Genomic DNA, 24,779 nt, shown 5'->3' with positions numbered 1-24,779 from the left:
TTCATTGTTTACTGAAATAGAAAATTGCTAATCTGGATTGCCATTTTCACGCATTGTTCGGTACAGTGTCAATCCTGGCCTTTAACACCCAAATGATCTGTTTTTAAGGTATGATCTGCCATTTTAATAAAATCCTTCCTGCTATCAGTATAAACTTGACAAGTCCTTGCTGATATCAGTACAAATTTACCAAAATTCTTCCTGATATCAGCACAAATGTAACAAACCTTCCTTGTATCAGTAGAAACTTCACCTGTGAACTGTGCCCTGTTCTGTGCATTTGCAGATTTTACTGTGACCCTGTGGAAGCCAGATAGAAGCTGTTGTAGTCAGAGCCCAGCCACGGTCACGCCTGTCATGCGATAGCATTGTGCTTCATTTGTGATTGAAGCTGAGGTTGACGCTGTAGCTGGTTTCTCACAGGGTCAGCAGCTGCATATTATCTCCATGTCATGCGGCATGATTGAGTCCTGAGTGTGCCAGTGCCAAAACTGGCCAGCTGCCCTACAGTGCAGTGTGTAATTAGCCATCTTTGCTCAGGAAGAGGGGGTATTTCAGTCAACAGGAGTGGCCTTGTCTAATCATGCACCACAAACACCTCGAGTATATTCAGTGGTTGTTTGCAGTCACAATGGCTGCACAGCTCAGCTAATGAACTGTGGAATTTGAACAGCAGACTGCAGCAGGTGCTTCAGAAACAAAATACATACATATCTGCTCTGAACAGAGGACAGTCTATGAATACGAGCAAGTATTCAAGAATAGGGGGCAAAAACCTTTGTATTCTGCAAAGAAATTTTGGTTAGAAGCAGATTTATGTACAACCACATGGACAGGAGATCTGCTCATCAGAGTCGCTATCATGGTTACTTATATGTGTGTCCGCAGAAAGCCTTGCTTAACAGTGCAGCAGTCAAGGCCAATTCCTCTCCCCAGCACTATGAGTTATGATAGTAGCATTTTGTACATACAGATTACAGGACTTTTTAACAAGCATTTACAATTCTGCTGCCTCATGTTAACTATTTTGCCTCACAGCACATTAAAGCTGCATCTTGACATTTGCCACTGACTTCCGAACACAAGTGCATCAACAGTTATAACTTCTCACTTGTCCAACGTATACAATATATTTATTTATTTAATTATCAATAAATTGCCAAATTTGTTGATAGGCAGAGCAACCTGTAGGATCAAAATTTGCTGCCCACAACCTCATTAAAATTATGAAAATTTCACAACAATTACAAAAGTTGTTGTGAACAAATTCACAAAAGTTACAAAATTTGTTATGAAAAGACATCACAACAAATTATTCAATGTCTAGTCTAAGGACAACTACCTTAAACAATGAATGTTACAGACAGACAGGTTGCAGCGACAAAAGAAATGGATGAAAGAAAATACCGAACCACAGCTTGTTTCTCTTAAATAGTCCCAAGTAAACCAAGATGAAAGTTAAAAAACCAAAACACTGCCGAATATTCTAAAAGGCAAGGGGTGAAAATTCAAAAATGCCATATGAACTGTAAGGCAAAAATGTCAGATACCGAACCAAGAAACACCAGGCCCAGATACAAGATTCAGATTCCCCAGATGGCAACAGCAGATACCGACCCCAAATGTCTACCGCAACAGATGTTAACTGGCTGATGTGAAGCACCCAAAAACTGTGTACTCAAATTAAAGAAAGGCACACATTTTAAATAGTTGCAAGAGAGGGAGGGACACCCCCTCTTCACCTGGCCTATGCATACTTAATGATCAGGGAAGCATGGCATGGTTGTACTGGTTTGGGTGAGGTGTGGAAGGGTGGATGTGTGGGAGAGAGGTCAGACACATTTATGTATTAAAGTAGCATTGTGTTGTTGGAAGCAGGACTAATCACTATGATATTATAATCAAATGATTCATGGCTTTAGCCTTTTTATAATGACGCCAACCATAAATATGTTAGGAGGTTATCTATCTCTGAATCTATCTATTGAATACCTCTAAAAATGGAAGTTTACTTCCACTTCCAACAACAGAGGTGATACCTTTTTATGCCTGTTGAGGGGAGGGCGAGAAAAACAGACCCTCAGTATGACTCTAATTGCCTCAAGATATTTCATTTGATGTTTGTGGAGAGAAGATCAGGGATAGAGAGAGAGCATATCTGTGGTCAAAACAGCTAGCTATTCATTCACAAATGACACTGCGTGGACTATGAGCAGATCTAATTAAATTGCCTGTCTCTCAAAAATAATAATGTGAAAACTAGACATGATAGCTGTGGATTGTGAATGACCTGTGGGACTCACAGACAAAAAAAATGTTGTGTTTCAAATCCGCTCACAACAGTCTTGGTAAAATTTACCAGTAGAAACATCCTTGCAACTTCTTTTCTGTTATTATACAGACTTGTGAAACAATTCAACCAGGTGGAAAAATCCCCCACTGTACACAAACCAGTATGCCCCTCACCTAGCTTTATCAAACTGTGAAAATCTAAATCATAGCTACATATTTATTGCAAATATGATTTGGCCCTAAAATATAATTTACAGAAAATGTTTTGGACAGTTCTGTTGGCTCTAGCATCATCCAGGCATGGGAGGGTTTCAGTCGAGTGGGATTACACTGTACATCAGAACCCCCAACCGGTCAATCAAGCACCCGCAAATCTTCCGGTTTTGAGCTGCACATGTAGTGTCCTCCTCCGAATCAGGTCTTTGCATGCGCACCTTGCAAACTACAGTGTGATATTACTGAATTCAATACTGCTTCCACCCTAAGGCCAAATTATTCCTACTTGTGTCATACTGTAGCTGCTGATTGACATTATGCCATCTTAAAAATATAGCATATGATCCATTTGTTGCGTAAGCATTTTAGGGGAAAGTTGTGTAAGCATTGTAGGGAGAAGTATTTTTGGGGAAATAACAGAGGCATTTAAAAAACATTCAACAAAAAACAGTATAATTATGATGCTGGTGCTGGAAGTCTCCTTAAGGGAATACAAGGTTTTCTTCCTATTAATATATGTACTTGTATGCATTGGAAAAAAAAGAAAAAAGATCTAAGGAAACAGTTCAAGAGAACATCATCAATCAGATGGAGAATGGCTGGGAGATTGCTGAGTGAGTTCACTTGCGGATGAGAGGCCAGTAAAAGAAGATTTTTATACAAAAACACAACATATTCTGCTTTATAAAAGACCAACCAGAGCCTTGAGGAACATTTTTTTTTGTTACAGCAGGTCTTCACCATTTTTATACTTTTTTTGCCATGCAGTGTGGTATCATGTGTCTGCTATGTAGATGACGCGTTTATTATTAAGAAAAATATGTCCGTTCAAGGTGAAGAACGGCTTTCTATCACAGCCTGTTAGAGTTAGGAGTCTGAGTAATGTCGCCAAAATTAGGAGCATACAAGCCATTAATGGCTGTTAGCAAGGTCAGAGCACTGTAAGCCTGTTTTTTGTTGTTGGCTAACTGGAGGGATACCATGGAGATGGAGCACACATGTTTGAAGTTGTAAGCAGAACACATGCCCCCAGCTCCCTTCATCTGTGACCCAGCTCTCTGGCATCAAACACTTGCTGTGTGCAACATACACTGCAGCTCATCCCCTGTTGCCTGAAGTCATCAAATGGGAAGCTCCTCCTGCCTGGTAACTAAGTAACCCTGCATGCCATATAAATTCCATTTATTTATCTGTGAAAAGGACTCTGCTTCAGAATAGTAATGGTTCGGAATCTGTTGGAAGCAACATATAATGAGACATCCGTATGTGTGTGTGTGTGCGTGTGTGCGTGTGTGCATGTGTGTTCATGTGTGTTCATGTGTTTGTGTGTGCACAAGCCTCAGTGGTTAGCAGACACTCTTACAAATGGCAACATTGCATCCATTAGCATGACATGCACTGAAGTAATTTGGGCTACAAGAAAGTGCTGTGCCCAGTGGTGCTTCACCAAACCCCTAGCTTGGGTTGCGAGACGTCCGGTTGTTGACTGGTATATCCAGTTTTCAAAATATACTGCAACTCAGCCTGATATTGGTTCTGAGCCAGACTCCCCCTCTATGTTATGATATCAGTTCCAAATGGGACCTCTCCCACCCCATCGCCCCGGTCTGAAAGCTCCAGACTTCATTCACAATCACGCTTCCAGCTGTGAATGTTGTCCGGTTGAGAGAAATTTTTAATCCGCCAATCCTTCAATCCTTCCCCAAACAAGGAATAAAACCCGAAACCTTTGTGTTCAAAGCCTAGCTTCTTAACTACTGTGCCATTATTCTGCCCATTGCCTTCATTCCTTTTTGTATTTGTAAAGTATGAACACACAAAACATCTGAAAACTGTCCCTAGGTGTCCATATGGGAACATTGTAGTACAGTATATGGTAAGCAGTACTAGGACTATCAGCTAAATTCATTATGCCACACTTAAGGTATAATGAGTGAAACATTGGCAAACTGTGACTATGACTGGGAAACAATCAACATTTGTCCTTAATTTTTACAAAACGTGAAAAGCAAAGATAATTTTTTTTTCTTTCACAGAGGTTGGAGAGTTCAGCAATCACTGAAACTGGCTTGCCAAATTGAGTTTGTGAAGAAAAAGTGCATGTAACACTTGCATTTTCTTTTTAGTCAAGATTAAGGACAAATGTTGACTGAATACAAGCCCAACTTTCCCACTTAGGGTCATTCTAAGAGCTGTGTTTGGTTTACACTAAATGCTTAAATGCTTCAGTTCAATGTTCTCTGTAGCACAGGAAGATATCAACCTGTGGGAAAACAGACTGTTGCTACATCAAGTTAATTTATACCATCCTGGTAATTTCATTAAAAAAATTAAGGAGTTAATCAATTCATTTTGTTTCATTTGATTACATTAAAAATTGGCAGGATGGTCCGCTCTGCTTGGGTTTGCTACAAATATAGCCTAATTCTTTAATCTATCAGGCCACACCTTTTCCTGTTTCTTGTTTTTTTTTCAGTCTTAAAGAGTTTTATGGCCTGTTTGATTGAATATGGAAAACTTAAGTCTGGCTTGAATTAAATATTAATTCACTGGCATAGGGCATTTTATTTAATCCAAGGGTTAAGATGTCATTTAAATTACACTTTTCATGTATGTTTATGCATCTTAGCCTTGCCTGAATGATGTGTTAGATTATTGCAGCTGACCATTACCTAAAGCTCAAATTTGCTACATTTAATTCCCTACAAATCCTGAATACTGAGGCCCCTCTCTCACTCAGAGCATGTCTCTGAACCATAGACATTCAGCCCTTCTTCTGCAGGTGTGCAAATTCTATATAACATCCTAGAGTGTACCCCTTCCTCACCACATACTGTATACAGCACTTAAATCCAGGAGCTGGTTCTCACACGCCTGGACTATTAGAATGCTATGCTTGCAGGTCTCTCTACCCGTGCATCTAAGCTCGTACAGAAAGCAGCAATGTAGTTTGTCGACAGTCTTCCCAAGGGTGATCAGGTCACACCCCTCCTCATCGTACTTCATTAGCTGCGTGCTACTATTCGCATCAAGTGTAAGACCTTGGTATTAGCTTGCTGGGATCCCCCACATTGCCAGTCACACTTCAAATGATGCATCCTATTGTGTAGCAGATCTTTCAAATTGTTGGCCTGTTTCTATTATTTATGTCAGCCAGGTTAATGGACTTATGTTCTCCATTGTGTCTTTGGATAAGCTGAATGCAATTGTTTTGTAGCCCACGCACCTTCCAAAAAATATGTTGAATGAAACAAATATCTGAAGAAGAATTACTAAAAACCCTGAAATTTAATTATGAGTCACCGGGTAAGGGAAATTATAATTGAATCTGGGACTTTGTTCCTTGTGGCAGGTTATTTTTGTAATGTTGCATGGCTCAGCCGAGTTGGTGACAGCAATGGTAGTTGGAAGCACCAGTTGGTTGATTATTACTGTCTGAACACATAAACACTTACTGCACCATCTGCAACTTTGTGTCTAATTAGGAAAGTCAATGTCACAGTCAGGTGCTATATTAGAATTAACATGCCCCATCCCATCTGTGGAGCACACAGTTGTGGAAGCCTCAGTCAACTTCCATTAAGTCCTTTTCTCCCTGCTTGCTAATTGCCAGTGAACATTAACCCCCTCACCCAGAACAGAGGGGATCATTCAGGTGTATTAATAAATAATAATTGTAATGGCTTGCATTTATATAGTACTTTTTTCACATATGCTTTACAACGATAAGGGGGAAACTCTCCTCAACCACCACCAATGTGTGGCTCCCTCCTGGGTGATTCACGGGAGCCATTATGCGGCAGAATGCTCTCCACACATCAGGTGAGGTGGAGAGGGGGCAAACTATTTTAGCCAATTAAACTGGGGGGTGATAGGTGGCAGGTTGAGAGAGCCCGGTTGGGAATTTCGCCAGAACACCGGGGAACCCCTGCTCTTTGCAATAATTGTCGTGGGATCTTTAATGGCCGTCGTGAATCAGGACCTCGGTTTTAATGTCTCTTCCAAAAGGTGTCTTCTACAGCACAGTGCCCCCCCCCCCCCCCCCCATCACTGTACTGGGGCATTGAGGATATATTTTATTTGAGGGAAGATTGCCCCCTACTGGCTGTCCAACACTACTTCCAGAAGCAACTTAGAGGGCCCTATTTTGGTGACAACACAAGTACAAACATGCCTGGGTGCAAGTTGAATTGCTAGTTTTGTTTCATTTTCGCCTATGCCGAGTTTGATAATTTTGTGGTCTGTCAGCATGGGTTGGGTAGTGCAATAGGATGTGTGTTAATAGGAACATTATGTGTTGAATGATGTATTTGCATTTAAACCCACCCACATCAGGTTTTAACTCATATTCTGGTGCATTGTGCTATTTTGGTGGTGTTGTGAATGCGCCGCCGTTGTGAATGCTTGAACACATAACACAAACGAGAGAAACCTTTTGTTTATTTCAACTTGACAATTTGAAATGCAAGCTGTGTTCAGTTATCCAGTCCAATGCCAGCTTTGGCAATGCATCGGTACAGAGCGTCCTGGGGCTCCTTTCACAAAAACATACTGTGAGGATTTTCATTCACAGATTGCAGTATCTTGTCAAAACGAATTTCAAGAAAATGCGTCGGTTGTGATTTGCGAATAACGCTAGGCTTCTCGCACAACCAATTTTTTTCCCACACAAGTATGCCATTTGCCTAGCCATTTGAGATGTATGTGCATGAATGTGTGGATGTGTGTGCCTGGGTGTGGGTCTGTATGTGCATATGTGAGTGTCAACTGGCCCAGGAAACCTCACACTGGTATACCTCATACTATTAGGATTCCTTACCTTAATAATAATACCCCTACGGGCTCTATGTTGGAGATTTTGGGTCAAGCCATACCAGAATAATGTGGAAGCTAGTGTGTCACTGCTGGCTTGTAGCTTCGGTTTAATTCTGGCCTGATAGTCTCTTTGTCTTATTGCTTTATTCTTTCCACATAGTAGCTCACATCCATAATCACCAAAGCTGTCCATCCCAAAACGATAATAATACTCATAATCCTTAATATTTATTGTCACCATAATACTCATCAGGAGAAATCACCTTAAAGGTAAATCACCTTAAAAAGATATGTTGTGCTATAGAGTGACCAATAATAATATATAAAAGAGAAGAGACCAGTATTCCTCTGATCCTCCCCTGATCATTCAGTAAGAATGCCTGGGCCAGAAGAAGAGGAGGTACCCTCCCCCTATTTCAAACGCGTGAAAACACACTGGTATAATAAAACAATGACGGTAAATATCTATATATATATAGTCCACTTTGTTCCGTTGCTACCATAATATAACAAACTTTCATGTGTCTACAGCTGCAGTTTCTCGCTGCAATTACTAATATTGAATATAAACAAAAGACGCAGTTTATGCTGTAGTTTGCCAATGTCTAAATAAATAATATGGTACTCTGTGCGCAGCACGCAAGTAGCAGGGATGGCGAATTGATATTTCGTTTTTTGCTCAGTTTTTTTCAATGTTGTATTTGAAATATGTATTATTATCTGTCTCTGAGGCGGTCTGAAATGTGTATCCTCTGCTAAGCTGAGCAATGGATTGGAATATGTGTCTGACGCCTTTTTTAGTTGCGGCGCGGAAGCGCTGCAGCTCTACATACGTACTGGGCCATCTAAGTGTTACGACATAGTAAAGGCCTTTACGGAATGCTGCCAGGAGACATCCATGGCGACGCAACTAAGTAATCTAGTTTGAAAAACAGGTTTTTCTACAGGGCTTTTTTAATTTTGGCCCAATCAGCACCAAATCGGATACAGAGCCTCAGGGGAACAACCTACATAAACGCAATATAAATGGGCCCATTCAGACAAACGGTATGGTCGCTGTCAACTGACGAACTTCTTGAACTTCAACGAAGCGCGTCTCTTAGCACAAAATTTGCCATAAGTCATCAATATTTTATACAATTATCATTATATTCAGTAGATATGTTGGGTGAAGGTATATGATCATGAGGACAAAACCATTTTAAAATTTCTCTATAGGGGGCGCAATAGTGCCAATGCTTGGACCCCTCCCAATGCCGCTTGCTGCTTTAATTTACTTAATTCTCTCTTCTCCAACATCTTGACAAAGAATTTCAAAGAATTTCTTAGGTCCATCACAGGAGAATGGTCCTACTAGTCTCGCTTCAAGTATTCCCTTACATAAAATGAGTATGTAAACATTTATGCACAGAATATAGGGTACACTTTTAAAATTAGAAGAGCCACAAAGAACTCTTGGGATATATTCAAGGAACCTTCCTTGCCTGGAGGAACTCTTCACATCACAATTTAGACGAAAGGTTCCTGGAGTAAACTTCCTAGCAAGGAAGGTTCCATGAATATCCCCAAAGTTCCTTAAGGCTCCTCTAAGTTCTGATTGATATCATCTGGAACCTGCCAATGTAGGTTGCATATGTCTTATGCATATTTCTTTTCACTCTGGATAATTAAATTATTAAATGTGAAATTATGTAAGTTAGTGTTACGCTTGCTCTCAACACCTGCAAACATAAGCGATGCCGACACAAATGCGTCCTGTCTCGAACCCCAGAACAACTAAAACAACCCTAGACAAAGAAAGAATGGACAGTCACCTACAGGCTTCCAAAGCTCCCCCAACACTTTCCAGCAAAAACTTTTTTGTTGACATGCTGCTACGCATGGTAATTGTAAATCCAAATCTTGATTATTCTGACTTTGCAGATAATGCATTTCAGTTTAGAATGTTATAATGCCATGCAGTATAAAATTAAAAGCCATGCTCAGTAGCTTAATTTGTACCTTTTATGACAAAATTATTTTCAGTCATGTTCTGGATATACTGCTTGTGTAACATCAGTGGGACGAGTAAACACCAGACAAGAGAAGGGGGTACCATACCCCACAGTCCTTTTGCTCACGCACAACCATATATCACTCACAGAAGAAACTACAAGCACACTGTTGTGAATAGAATACATCAGTTAAATAAAATAAAGCCAGCAATACATTTATTTGCACTGCACAAAGTTGTTCACAGCACTAAAACCGGCAGGTGTAGTGTTCCATTATAAACAATTAGGGACGCAAGCCAAACCTAATGAAGTAGAACATTAAAATGGGAGTGCGATGCAATAAGAGAAGACGGTAATACAGAAGTGCATAGACTGCACAGGTGTGCAGACACTGTAACAAACTCAGGGCGACAGCTTGTCTAAATCCTCTTACAACAGGCAAAACATATCTAGCATAAACGAGTGTGAGCTGGGAAAAGATGTGCTAGATACATAATTATAATCTTCTGAGAATCTGATCTGACACGACTTTCACCAGAACAATATTATGATGACACTAAAGAAATAACCCATGTTACCATTCCAACTATAAGGAAATAGCATGGCGTGTCCCAACTTGCGAATTTTTCCACAAAAGTACACCCCAAACATTCGCTACTACTCTTTTTCTCCACCCTGGATCTCCGCCGCTTGATCTGGGATATCAGCCAGCGATTTCTAAGGCGTCATACAAGGTGGGGGGAGTTAGCGTTACCAATGCAATTAGAATTTCACTAAACTGCAATTACCCAATAATTGATTTACGCCCACATGATCAAGACAAGCATTTCTTGACCCTACAATTCCGATCCAGAATATCAACTGCATGCACACCTACACACATATCCTATCAGTATGTTACACCTGTAATGATCTTTTATGCAGGCATTCCACAAGTAAACAATACTGTGATGCTTGTTCTGCACCTGTGTCAAAGTACAGCTTTCTCTGCGACTGCACAGGGAAAGAATGTTTAGGTTTCTCATTACATGTTCTGTCTTCATATTATAATGAGCTATTGTACATGGATAAACATTGTTGCGGTTCTTTTTACTATGAAATCATGGCATAAAATATTACAAAAATACATTTAAAAAAGAAAGAGGACTGCTTGCATTCATCCCAGTAACCTGAGAGTGAAAACTTTTGTTCTACCATTCAGATATTGTTTCCATCAATGCTCTTCATAAACCTTTTATAAAGATCTTGCCATTGACTGAGTGGACAAATTTTGCTTTTTTAAATTCAATCAACTGACTTTTGAATTGTATTTGTTGAATTGTATGTTGTATGATGAATTGTCAAATTAATATACTTATTTTATAATATATATAAAATATTTTCTCTGTTCTGGTTGAAGTATATTTCAAGAACTTTATAAAACTAAATTTGCCCAGTATACCTAAAGTATTTCTGGGAATACGCACACCATTTATTCCAAACTTTGCATCCTACAGTGGTATACGTTTAAGTATTTAAAACGGTAGGGCGGTTTGCCGAAGTGTGCTTCTTATCAGACCCCCAAAGGAAAACAGACTGTTTACTGTGCTGACAAGGAGTCAGCAGGGTGTTATAAAGAGACATTTTAATTTAATTTGATTGATTACGGTTAATTCTCTATGGAGTTTTTTTCTATTTTTTCATTTTTTTTTTTTTTTTTTGAGGAGGCAGTGCCTCCTTTGCCTACCTGGAGGAGCCTCCACTGGTGTGCATTCATCAAGAGCTCGTCTGAAATTAATGAAACTTCATTGATGTGGTGAAATCTTTCTCTTTTCAAATGGCGGCATCTAAATAGAATGGTGGTATTAACAAAATTGACAGCAAAGAAACAAAAAGGGCACAGTAAATTCAAGCTAAAGGTGCCATCTTCTTTCCTGTTGCAAGACAAGCCATGCAAAGAAATATGTGGGAAAATTATGGAATCAGAGCCAAGTGACACCAGCAGTGAAAGGATAAGACTGGCAATATTACATATTTTCCTATGATCAACATATTCTACAAAAAGACCAAAACCTACAATGCTTCTGTTCGGCTCTCAATACTGTCTTGACATTCTCCTACCCCACTTAGAGCTCAGCCGAGAAGCCATTCATTCAAATTGCACAACAAAAATCATTAAATACAGCTCAGAAAGACATGTTTTCATTTACAAAAAATGCAACCTTTTATCATAAAAAACATGGCCAGAGGCTTTACCAAATTTACATCCAAACGGAACAAACTGTTCATTTCAATGGGGATTATTTTCAGTATGTCGGTGATGAAACGGAGCTACTTTCGACATATTTAAAAACCAATCGCTATCACTTCATAAAGTTATTCCAGTAAAAAGTGCAAAGCCCTGGTTCAACATAATAATGAGTAATATTGGCCAAAGCAACAGCACGTCAAATTGACTTGTTAATTTTGCCACATTTGATCATCCATAGCCTACATACACAGCGACAAATGTACTACATAAAAGTAAGCATTTCTGCACTTTCTGAAGACAGTCTGTTCCTCTCCTGTCCACAGTATGCGCTGCTGTACTGAACGTTCTCTGTCGACACTGGTGCAAGGTCCGCACAGGTAGGCTCGTGCTGCTTCTGCCAAAGCGGAGAAGTGAGCACCACTCTGTGCTGCAGGCCACGTTTCTCCTTTAGACCACCCTTCCCCCGCTCCCCCTGCCTCCCAAGGTTCTCCGTCCATGCCCCGCCGCTGTCCCCAGGTTGGAGACCAGGTAAGCTTCATCACGCACTGATACACGCTCACACCATTCAGCCCAAGTTAAAAAGAACATTAGTACACACCATGGTGCCCTTGTGGGGGATTTCGAGAATGATGGAATGTCCAACCGGGCACATTCCATGGGTTTTTGGTTACTCACGGGAGCGCAGTGGATACCCCTAAAAGATGTACTCTCAGCTGGCACAGAGTAAAAAGCTTCTTTTAAAACTAACTACCTGCAAAGTTGGTGCATAGGTCGAAGAACCAGGGAGGACTCTGAGTAAATAACAAGCCATAAAGCCCTACTTTGCTGAAGCAAACAAACTTCCGTGCAACTCTTCCAGGCCCTGGCTGGACCGCAGCCAAACCGCTCCGGGCTTGAGGGCGACGTCCGTGGCAGAATGATATATTAGCCTTTGGCGTGAGGCTGATAAGGCAGAAGCAGTGTGGCGCTGGCTGTTCAGAGGGTGTGTGTGTGCGAAGCCACGGCGCGCGAGTGGGATGCACTGAACGTCACACATAAATCACAGAGGCATGCACCTTTATAGCTGCCGAGGTAATATTTTACTCAACAAGCACATTTTCAGCATTAAATAAAAGGCCCAATTTGCTTTCCAGTACAAAGTGTATGTTACACAGTGCCTTGAAAATGTATTTGCCCCGTTCCTGATTTCCTCTGTTATTGCATATTTGTCACACAGAATGGTTTCAGATCTTTAGACAAAACGTAATATTGGACTAAGGGAAACTGAGTAAATACAAAACACATTTTTAAAATTATTATTTAACTTTCATTTAAAAAGCTATCAAACCCCCATATCATATCCAAAGCTATAGGTAATGTCATGTTGCCTACATTCTTTACTGGTTTAGTTGCTTAGTTGTATAGTTCAGTTGTATTGTTTTTTCATCTTATCTTATCTAAGTGCTGTAAGTTGGCAGATGGCATACCTGCCATCCGAGTCCACCTGATAAATATGAGGTGAACTAAATTTTATAAAACAGGCAATATTCTATCTTATCAATGCAAATATTATATGATATTTATTTTTATTCACTATTCAGTTTTTTTTCACCTTGTGTCCTTGTGCATTTTCTGTCAGCATTTCATTGGTAGGACCACCTTGGGAGATTCAATTTTGTAAATAAAATGATTAATTTATTAGTTAGCTTGTTTTGTGTTCTGTGTCCTTCTGTTCTTGTCATTTTGCCACAGTCCCTGCAATCCCAGCCCCATTAAAGACACTGACACTTCACTGCTGAGAGCTATTGAACCTGAGCTATTCTTAACCATCGAGCCAGCCATAGTAGCTGCAGCTATGGGTCCCTCACTGTGCCCACACCCTGTGATTGATAGCTTGGCGTATCTCCTGGAATGTCACCTCACCTAAATTCTTCCCTTTATGCTCCTTTATTCTTTTTAAACTCCATCAAGCCAGACAGGCAGTTTTTCCAAGCTGTACAAGAAGTCAAATCATTAAGATGAATTTAAGCAAATGTCAGACTCTGTGCCGTAAATAATGTTGACAAGCTTCATCTGTGAATTGATTTTAATCACACAGGCAGGAAGTGATTAAAAAAAGTGCCAGTATTTCAGAGACTGATGACCTGTCTAAAAACAAAGCCTTGCATTATAGGCAATGTCATTTGTATCTTACAAGATGGACCTGACATGCAGATTGATTCCATCTATGCCGGACAACTTGAGTGAGGAGGGTTGATCACTTCAAGTGGTGAAATGTCACGTCTTAAGTTTTCATGTCTGAATCAATGTGATAATGTAATATAAATACAATAGCAATACCAGAATCTCTTGATGAGAATAAGTAAGTCATCTCTTCATCATTCCGTATACTCCAAAAATCAAAACATTTGTATTTGTACCTGTTCACTGTATCGTAGATATGATACGCGCATGATAGATACACAGTCAATACAAAAGTGACATTTTCACTTTGAAGAAGTTACAAACTTTTCAGGCAGAATTCTAAGAACACAATGCAATGGTTATTCCTTACCATATCTGTGGGTCGGTACTGAAGCATCCATTGTTTGAAATTCGAGGATGAATTTGGCCAAAAAAGGACCGTTTCTCACCTGTGGAGATCACTGTTCTGTGAAAATTTTGATTAATTTTTTACATTTGAAAGAATCATGTTGACAACAGGAGTTATTCATTAAGGAGATGGGAGAATAGGCAGCTATGATTATATATAGTGGACACATTTTACTACAAGACCGATATTTCCAGTCGTCACAGCCAGATGCCTGCAGAGGTCAGAGGTTATGAACCCTGTGTTTAGGTGCAACAGAAGTTCACCCCAGGGATTTAAATGTAAGACCCACTAGTCAGAAGGGCAGTTCAATGGTCAGTATTGCTTCTGATTGCAGTTTACATCATTTGCACCTGTTGACCTCTTTCCACTTGCATGCTCTGTAGCACACTAGCCGATATAATATATTCCAAAATAACTGCCTGGATTCAGTCAACATGCAGCAAAATTTTGACACAAAATTTTGGCACGCTTCATTGTCAAGAAATCAGTTATGTGATTTTTGAGGTTGTATCGAGAAATGCAACGGTTATATTACATGTGACTGAAGTCCTGTGCCACTGCATCCTATCCCTTTCTTCATCACTTCTAAACAACCCCTGTCTCTCAGCCAATGAAATAAACTCTTACTTATCTGCTTGGTTCTTGCTAAAAAATATTATTATTTTATATATCTATAAATCATTGGTACCACCTTCTTTTGGACTACACACCTACTAGAGGGATAACCCTGTCCACAACCCAACTTCACAACATAACAATAAGGGAACCATTTTTTAAACCACACGCTGTATATATTGATCATTACACCTAGCCCAAACAAGACATTCGCATCCATACAGCAATGCACATTACTAAAATAGACATATCTGTCCTTCTGTCAGAACAGCATAGATGGCCTATACAGTGCCTGGCAAAATGATTGGAATCTTTGATGAAAATGGCCGTATAAAATAATTAACTGGTAATGAGCTATATTTTATGCTAGAAAATGGGGAAATTATATTCTTTCATTCTAATAAAATAGCTCAGATGTTCCCGTGCTGAGCTTTGATTGCAACCTTTTTAACTGCACAACATTTTAGATGTAGCTTCTATGCTAATCCAAATTATCGCTCAAAGCCTTTGTTCTGTGATTATCTGCCTTTTCCCTCTGTCGTTATTAATATACCCAGTCTTAGCAGATTTCTCTCATCATGCTCAGGCTTTGTGCCTTTCTGCGAGCAGTTTCTCACACACACGTTATTAAATGGCGTCGTCTGTGTCTGCATGGTATATCCAACCGCCCCAGGGGGCCACTTTCATATCATTTCAATGCTAATGCAGACCTCGAAATAAGAGTTTGCTGTGTCTCACTGCTACATGTAGCTCCTGTTCCTCATCCTTCCTAAGAGTCACCGGCCTCCTCTGGTTAATGCGAGGTGAGGAGGAGCGAAGTGGGTGGAATGGGGACCAGTGTTCCCATGAGTGATGGGCACTGAGCCTGGTGGAGTAATGACACAACCCCAGCCTCCTCGCAGGGCGCCCATTGTGCTCCCGTGTCCCATGTTTTTTTTCCCCCTGCATTACAGCTTTTCCAGTCAGCCACCGCCTCCTAATTGTGAAACCTAATTTTTGCAGGTCTAACATTTGTCATTGTTACTGCTAATTTAATTGTGATTCTTGTCCTGCTTTGATTATCTCTCAAAGACCTGCTCTGAACAAGAGCAATAAAGAATTCACAATCAACAAAGAATTCAGTTCATTCATGCTGGCTTGAGTTTCACTGTCTTCAGTCATAGCAATACTGTAATCTTTGTTCAAAGTTTATTGCTTAAAGTTAAGAACTTTAAGTATACATTTTTATTGAGCTTTTTGTGATCTCAAAGCATCTTCTACAGCTCAGTGTCCCAATCATTGAAATGGAGCACCTGGGTTATTTTGTTTAAAATATTTATATTGTGTGTTTGTGTGTGCGTGTGTGGAATGAGGTCATGGATAAGGGGGGAGTTTATATTTAATAAGCCAAAGATTAAGTGTAAAATACACATACAATTATGGCTTTTAAACATTTAGAAATATATGTTCAAAGGTCGTACTGGTTATTGTCAGAATGAAACGGCTTCTTGTCATGTTACATTTGAAAAATTAAGGTTGACTATTTAATTTCCAGCCCACTGGTAAACCTAATTTAATTTGTGTTTGAAGTAAATTAATTGGGTATATACACACAGTGCCTCCATAAAAGACAAAGATATTTTTTCTTGAATTCATTAATTATTTAAATTTTTTTTTTAAAAACAATTTTTGTAACAAAATTCACATGTGGTTTTATATACATTTACATATGCACCGATCATTAATTTTTATGGCCAATTCCAGTTGCCCATTTTTAAAAGCCAAATAAGCTCATTCTGATTGTGATAGCCATAGTTTAAATATATATATATATATATATATATATATATATATATATATTTCTTGTGTGGATTATTATTAAGTGGATTATTTGATGGGCAAAATTCTTGGAAGATGAGAACATGCTAGCCTGCATAGTATCCCAGTCCAAATGATTTGGTGCAAGATTATACTAAGAATTCTGGGTTGCTTTTATCCAAAGCTATGTAAAATGTGTGGAACATGTCTGAATTGAAAAGGAAAGTGGTAGGGTTAAGGGTATGATGGGCATCAATGGGCATTATTATGGATTTAGACCAGTTCATTTTATAACCAGAAAATTAGCCAAATTGATTGAATAAAGAACACCGAAAACACAGAATTGGAAATATCTGACAAGTAAAGCAGAATGTCATCTGCATACATTGATATATCATGGAATGATCCGGTAATGCACATTGGTTTAATTAATAAGCTATTTTTAAGTGATTGGGCTAAGGGTTCCAAGGAGAGGGTGGATAATATTGGGGAAAGTGGGCAATCTTGTCTGGTGCCTCTTTCCAAAATGAACTGGGAGGATTGTGAGTGGCCTGCTAAAACAACAGCAGAAGGGCTGCTGTAGAGAACTCTAATCATATGGATAAAAGACTCTCCAAAATCAAACCACTCTAACACTTTTCAGAGATTGCCCCACTCAAGATGAAAAAAAGCTTTCTCTGTGTCCAGAGAAAGGACTGCACAGGAAGATTTCTGAGTAGAGGTGGCATCCATAACAATCGCAAATTGTCTGCCGCTTATCAAACTTTCATGAACCCCGTTTGATCATAATGTATCAATCTAGGAACAACTTCCTGAAGTTTCATAAGCCGCGTTTCCACCAAAATTACCCGGAACTTTCAGTCCCAGGAACTTCTTTACCAGGAACTAAAAGGTTCCTTCAGCCAATGGCTGTCTGCGTTTCCACCGGGGTCTAAAGTCCCGCGAAGATTAGGCAAATTAGCCACTGACTTATGGAAAAGCGACGTTGTCGTCGGTCCATCTGTCATATGATTTCTTCTGTAACCCCATACTACCACCGAAGTAGCCTACATTATTTTCTAATAACCGGGACAGCCCGGAGGGGTTTATTCCACTTATATACAACGGGTTGCCAACAATGACTATATATGGTTACTTTTGTATTTATTGATTTTTATCGATTTAATCACATGGAATTGAAATATTCTTCTGCAGCCGTTTGGGCATATTTTACCGTTGTCAAGCAAAACTGTCGTTGGTATTGAACTTGGACCGTTATGCAACAAATAGGATATAACAGACCAATAGTCAGATTGTAACTGTTTTATATATCCTCTCAAACACATTCATTATGTTTTCATGCGAACATTCGCTTTCATGTCTTGACATCCGAAGCGACAGAATGCATTCACATTTCCAATATAACTGGCAACAACAGCAGAAAACATGCACACGTTGTAAACAATTTGCTGTTTGATTACTTTCTCATCGTCAATTCTATATAGGCTAATCGCAAAATGACAAGAATAGAACGAAAACTCGGACTTGCGTGAAATTTTAAATTAGTAGTGGTACAGCCACCGTTTGTTTTCCTTCGGAGTTACTGCTAGCCGAGCAGCGAAGTGTGCCCTCCAGATGCGAACCATGCACCATAAATTAGTCCATAGTCTTCCTGGTCTTTTTGTGAAATTGAAGAATGGCAGAGTAAAATTACGGCAGTCTGAAAAAGCTAAAGGTACTATTACTAGCATTAACCTGTTATTTTACCATGACAAAAAGTGCGGAAGGTGATTTCCAGTTTGCTTTTACTGTATCACCAATGTGAATTACGCAGAACTACCGCATACCTCACATAACTGTATCAAACGTTTTGATTCAATTACAATGGGCTAACAAAGAAAATCCGGAAGAAAATATTCAGCAACCGAATTAATCCGTTTGAATGTTTAGTACGTAATATGCTGTCCCAGCACGAATGCTTAGCATTTTATAAAACGAATACTAAAGCAAGAAAAGAACAGAAGAGCACACGTTATAATTCCAAGACGTTGGCAGGCTATAACCAAAACTAGGCTACTGCGCCGCATAACATACAAGTTTGATTTGAAGTTATTATGAAAATAAATCGGGTTGCACCGGCATATTTTCAAACATGGCGGGTAATGGCGGAAAATAAATACAACACAAGTGCTGCGAGTACTTGACCAATCAGAAATGTTCAGCGCTGCAAGCTCCACCCAAAAGGTTCCTGTACTTTCGGAAAGTACTACCCCCCGACCAGGAACGTTTTGGGGGGTAAAACAAAGCCCCCAGAACTAAATTTAGACCCTAGTTCCTGCGGTGGAAACGCACTGAGTTCCTCAAAAGGTTCCTAGTTCCGGGGTATAGTTCCTGCGGTGGAAACGCGGCTATAGTCAGAGCCTGAAGTTCCATAGTCAGAGCATTTGCATAGATCTTCAGATTGGAATTTAGCAATTAAGGGGTCTGTAACTAGAACATTGCAGAGGGTCTTTTCCACTCTGAAGTAATAGAGAAATGAGTGCTGACTTCTGGCCCTGGTGAAACAGTGGTTTGACTCTGTCCAATAAAGCCAGTAACAGCACTGGAGGGATACACCATCTGAACTCGGAGACTTGCTTTCAGTTCCTTCAAGGGTACTGTTGTCTCCAACCATGCAGCTTAGGAGGGATGGTAAATTTAGGGGATATAAAAATGCATTTATTTCTTTAGGTATACCTGCAGATTCAGATTTATGAGTCTTGAAATGTTTTATTGATTTGATTTGGGACGGTTATTGATGTTTTATTGATTTTGATTAGGTATGGTTGAATGAGTAAGTCCCCAGACATGTTCCTAGTAAATTCCATAGAGGCTAACCTTTTCATATTGCTCCAGGCTTGCAGCTGGAAGCAGACTGGGTCTTTCTTTGTGCATAATAAAATAGTGTTGTCCTGATAAGTAAAAATTGTACTCTTGTACTTATCGGGACATTCGCCCCAAAGTGAACTAAGAACTTTGGCCCTATGTTTTAGCATAGATTCCAATTTCCAAATACTATCTTCTAGTGAAACTATTTTATTATTGCGGTCTTTGGAAAGATTAGAGGAAAAATAAATAGTTACCCCTTATGAAACATTTTTTCCCATAGAGTATGGGGAGTGACATCAGATGAATTGTTAATCGCAATGAAATCTTTAAAAACCTTCTGAATATATTCAGAAAGTCCTTAACCCTAACCCCAGGATTTCTAAGGCACCAGGCATCCAGATTAGTTAAGAAGCTGCCCAATTTATTAGAAGAGGAAGCAACATTGAAGAGCAGCTTTACTATCTGACTTATCAATGTAAACTGGAATATTAAAATCACCAGGCACAATTTGCTGAGCGTCATGGTATCCAATTAGTTTAGTTTAAGCTTAATGATTTCAAAGAACATATGATCTAAATTATTTGGAGCATGTAGAAACAAGGCAAAATTTCTAATCGCAGAAGATAATAATCACAAAACCAAATCTACTTTTTAAAAAGCCTCCTGAAGAATCTCCAGTTCCATTCAGTTGCCTATTAACTAATGTCAAGGCCTCCTTAGTTTTATTCACAGCACATGAGCTGGAGATTATCTTGAAATATTTATTCTGAAACCCATGAACATCTGCTGCCTTCAGATAAGTTTCATGAATAAGTTCTACAGCAATGTAAGAAATCGAGACATTTAACTCTCTTCAGAGGACAATTAACACCATGGATGCTCCACAAAAATATATCAGAATCACTATTATGAAATAACATTTATGTCAATCTAATAAACTGGTTAAACTGCAAGACACAATACCCCAACGGTAAAATAAAATATCAACCTTTTACCCTTGAGGTCTTGTGTCTTGCGGTTTAACCGGGTTATTATACATATAATTATATAGTATTGGTATTAATGTCAATAATACGAATACTAACTTCCCACTGATGAGGAATATATGACCACCCAAATTGTTCATAATGGAATTATATCAACAATGTTCCAATACTGGAAGAAATCTAAAGCAAGAACTTACTTTCATTTGTTTACCAATAGTTATTGCTGACTGTATCCTTATGATTCTGGAAAGCAGTAGCCTATATTTTAACTACACTGTTACTCCACTATAATAACTAATCTGCACTGTCTTTCCGATTGAATGAAATAGAAAGAAATATTAATAAAGTCAGCTTGAAAAACACAGAGCGACAGAGCAACATCTAATTGAATATGAGTAAAGCTGACAGTATACAAAACAATGTATAATGACTTAAGCAAAGCTATAAAGGTTAAGCTGATAACTGGTTGGTACGGCACAGTTGCTGTTAATCGCCGAGCCATGAACTCGGGCACATTAGCCTGTCTGATACTGACATACCATTAATAAAATGTTGAGCTCCATCGGGAGAAGAGAAAACATGTAGTTTTGAGTTATAAAGCACCTTGAGCTTCACTGGGTATAGGAGAAAAGTTTGAGCACCTCTCTGTCTGAGGAGGGTCAGCGACTGTGAGAGAGCTTTACGTCTCAGGGCTGTGAAGTTGGAAACAGCAGCAGATGAGTAAATCATGGGTGAATGGTTGGGTTGATGGTAGGCTTTCACAATATCCTGCCTGCCAGTATAGAGAAGCAATCTGACAATCAGAGTCTGTGATTTTTTGGATCTATTGTCAGATGCTCCACTAGACTGTAGATGTGGTGAGCCCTTCTGAATTCAACAGGGCATGCCAGCAAATGATGGGAACCAGATTGGTAGATCTGAAAAGTGATTTCATCCTCTCCCTCTTCACCTTCAGGCAGGTTAACACTGGAGGTTAGAATGGCGATTGCCGTCCTCAAGTTCAGCTTTGAGATTTCGCCATTCAGTTCTTCGATGCTGTCCCTGTTTTGTCTTTGCGCAACTCTCATTATATTGATGCATTTGATTAATGAAAGAACAGAGATTCTCATAGCAGAAACATCTCTTCCTATTTTGACAAGTTTAGTCTAAAACGAATCAATGTCTTGACAAATGGCTTTCACATCAATGCACAGTTCAGAAAATGTTTGTTTCAGGCCATTAATTGAGGAAGTAAGCCCAGCAAAATACCGGCCCTCTTGTGCCCTGTACAGTGTCTGTGTTAGTGTCAGCCATTTTGTCCAGTCAAGCTTTGTCCAAAGTTTTGTGCTAGTTGCTTCTTTGCTTTTTAACGTTTAACATTAATGTTTTAAACACAAGAGAATGGGTGTTGATTACCATTTCTTCTGTTGATCTCTATTGAGTCCACTGGATGTATAAAGAAATTTAAAAAGTGGGAATTTGTAACAAAGTTATGTAAAACACAGGTGGTGCAGCTAGTCAAGACTAGGCTAACATCTTTACTGAAATTCAACTGGAAGTCCTCAGCATGATTGTTCTGTGTCTTGCCCTTAATTATGCTCATTAATTTAATTATTGTATATCGATTCCCCTGTACTCCCTATACTTACTTCCAGAACATTTGGACATTTCCAGATTGCTTCCCTTGCGCATGTTTGGGCAGTCTGTAATTTGACTGGTGAACAGTGATTACTTTGACTGTGGACACTTCTTCTAAAGAAGGCTTTAAGGAAATCTGAGGAAGTGGACAAGACTGAGTACTCTGGTTAGAAAGCAAAGCAAAGACCCTTGCAGAGCCTGGATGTGGTGTTTGCATGTGTTTAATTTATTGGATAATGTTAGACAAAGAAAGATGGGCAAACAGGTCATGGCAACATATAAAACCTTTTTTTCGCCTGAGGAAAGTAGTTCCAGTGGTCACACATTACATTTGTTTATCTGAAGCCAGGCCTCTGATGAATAAATCTGTTCTGCGCAATTTGCTGTCCTGTTGTGCAAAAGTATGGTCTAGGGCAGAGGTGTCCAATCTCACCTGAAAATGAAAAACATGAGAAAGCCATATGGAGGAAGCTTGAAAAAACAAACAAACAAAAAACCACACACATACTAGTAGCATAATGTCCTCAAAAAAAAAAGTAAATAAATCCCAGTACCCTGCATTTTGCATGCATGTAGATGGAAGAAAGGCTGGTTGAACTCTTTTTGGGAAGACAACAGACTCAGAACAGTGTGACAGAGCAGCAGAACACTTGTTTTGTTTTGTTTGGTTTTGAATGTATGACACTGCTTTAACAATGTAGCGTGTATTCTGATTTATATCTGACGAAAATTGCAAAGGAAATCATCAGAGTTTCATGTTTTTTCTTGAGAATATCAACACTCCTCACAACGAAAATCCAGTGTAGAGTTCTGTAGTTAGTAATTCCCTGTCTGTGTCGTGACACTAAGTGCGTACATCAGTGAGACAAAAATGTACAGGAAAGAATGTTGGATTGTGTGCGGTGTACATTGATCTTTTTTGTTGGTTGTGCAGTCTGAGCCCAGCATAACTGCGTGTACCCACGCAGCCTTTTTCGACAATCCCCATTTTAATCCCACTGAGGACTACCCTAAACAAAGCACTAGAAAACAATCATTCTGATTGGAGACAATTAAATCTAACTGGGACAATATGAAAAGGCCTTGATTTGATTTAGCTTTCTGTAATGCCAGCTCTGAAATACAATTTACATGCAAATGACAGAAAATTTAAATTTGGCCTCCAAGCATAGACTAAAAAATATGGACAAAGTGACTGTGATATCACCCATTGACTTTCCATGGTCTTGCGAAAACTGTTGTGAAGCCACAGAAGTGCAGTTTTATACCATGTTGTACAAATTGGAGCCAGAGGCTGCATTCTAGGGAAAAGGGTGGACCCTTACTAGCAAGTGTCCCAATATGAAATCAGCTGCCTGCTACCTACATCCTCAGAGAGCTCCCTCCAAAGGTAGCATCCTATCAGAAAAGGAACCTCAAAAGGCAACAAATTTGTGATGCACATTGAAGGCAGGATGACCTCACAGAGCAACGACTTGTTTGATTGTAAAGTAACATGATTACTTGCAAGTTAGCTGGTAGTTAGTTAGCTGGTTAGTTCATGGAAACTCACCAAGCCATGAGAACATTACGTACATTATTCCAGTGTATTGATTATTTAAAATGTATTATTAGGTACGACTACAGCAATTGAATTCACTGTATCCTCACGCTTGTAAACCAGCTCCTCCACTGCCACCACTTCATTGTTTTCCACCATCAACATTTAATGGTAAGAGGCCTATGGTAATTGCAGAGGCCTATGTGATATCCTACCTGGTGAAGGATACATCGAATGTTGCCTTCAAATTTAAACAAAATAAGGCAGCTTTGAAGGATGCATTTTTGATTACTTTGATTTGGGACATGCTTACGAAGGACAAGTGTGCAAAATTATGAAAACAGTGAATAGAGACATGTGAATGTCAAATGTTGCCTTGTATGGCAGCTGACTTCGTATTGAGACACAGCCAATAACTTATTATAGAGACATTAAATAGAGACATTAGATGAAGAAAAACACCCATTGTGATGACTACATATTTCTGTGGGAAAAAATGATTGACTTTGTATTTTGACCACACCATTGACTTACATAGAAACGGGTGGCTGAAAGACCTATACTGGAGCCAAGCACACTGGCGCTAGAGAGCAACCTCTCTTAATAAGACTAGGAAGCAAGTTTCAAAAACAAAGCCTGGTCCTGGCCCCTTCCCCCCAAGCTCTGGTGGCAGAAAACCACTGTGAGGTACTGAACTGCGAATTAGCTTACATGTAACTGGCATACGTTGGATTTGTTGAATGTAACCTTGGATCTGCCAAGCCTTTTTAAAAATCTAATAAAATCTCTTTTTTCGTTGATCTCTGAATGCCAGGCTATGTTTCAACACTTGATTGCAAGGCTACTATTAGACAACCAAGAGCACTCCCCATTCAGTTTTGAAATATGAACATGTGCAAGATGTATGCTTAAATGAAGATGTGAAATATTGTGTGTGACAGGTGTCTGAAGAGACTGAAGTCATTCAAACCTTTCATTTCAAGGTTAAGTGGAATATCGTCAGCAATCTCCATTTCCTTTGAAGGCAAGTCCTATATATCGCAGCTGCTGTATTGAAGGCTTAATGTTTGCTTGAGGTAATAGCAGGAACATAATGTCAGCAGAGGCCCTTCTCAGCTCAGAACACGCATGGCTCCTTCGCCTGATGGGAACAAGGGCTTAGATGAAAAGAAGTCAGGAAGAGGAGAGGAAACCTGACACAAACCAAATCTGTCTCCAATCATCTGGGGAGACAGGAGAAGATACACCCCCCCCCCCT

Source organism: Anguilla anguilla, chromosome 9 (genome assembly GCF_013347855.1).
Source record: "Anguilla anguilla isolate fAngAng1 chromosome 9, fAngAng1.pri, whole genome shotgun sequence".
NCBI lineage: Eukaryota > Metazoa > Chordata > Actinopteri > Anguilliformes > Anguillidae > Anguilla > Anguilla anguilla.
The sequence above is the reverse complement of the archived record's forward strand: the minus strand, read 5'-3'. Positions refer to the sequence as shown.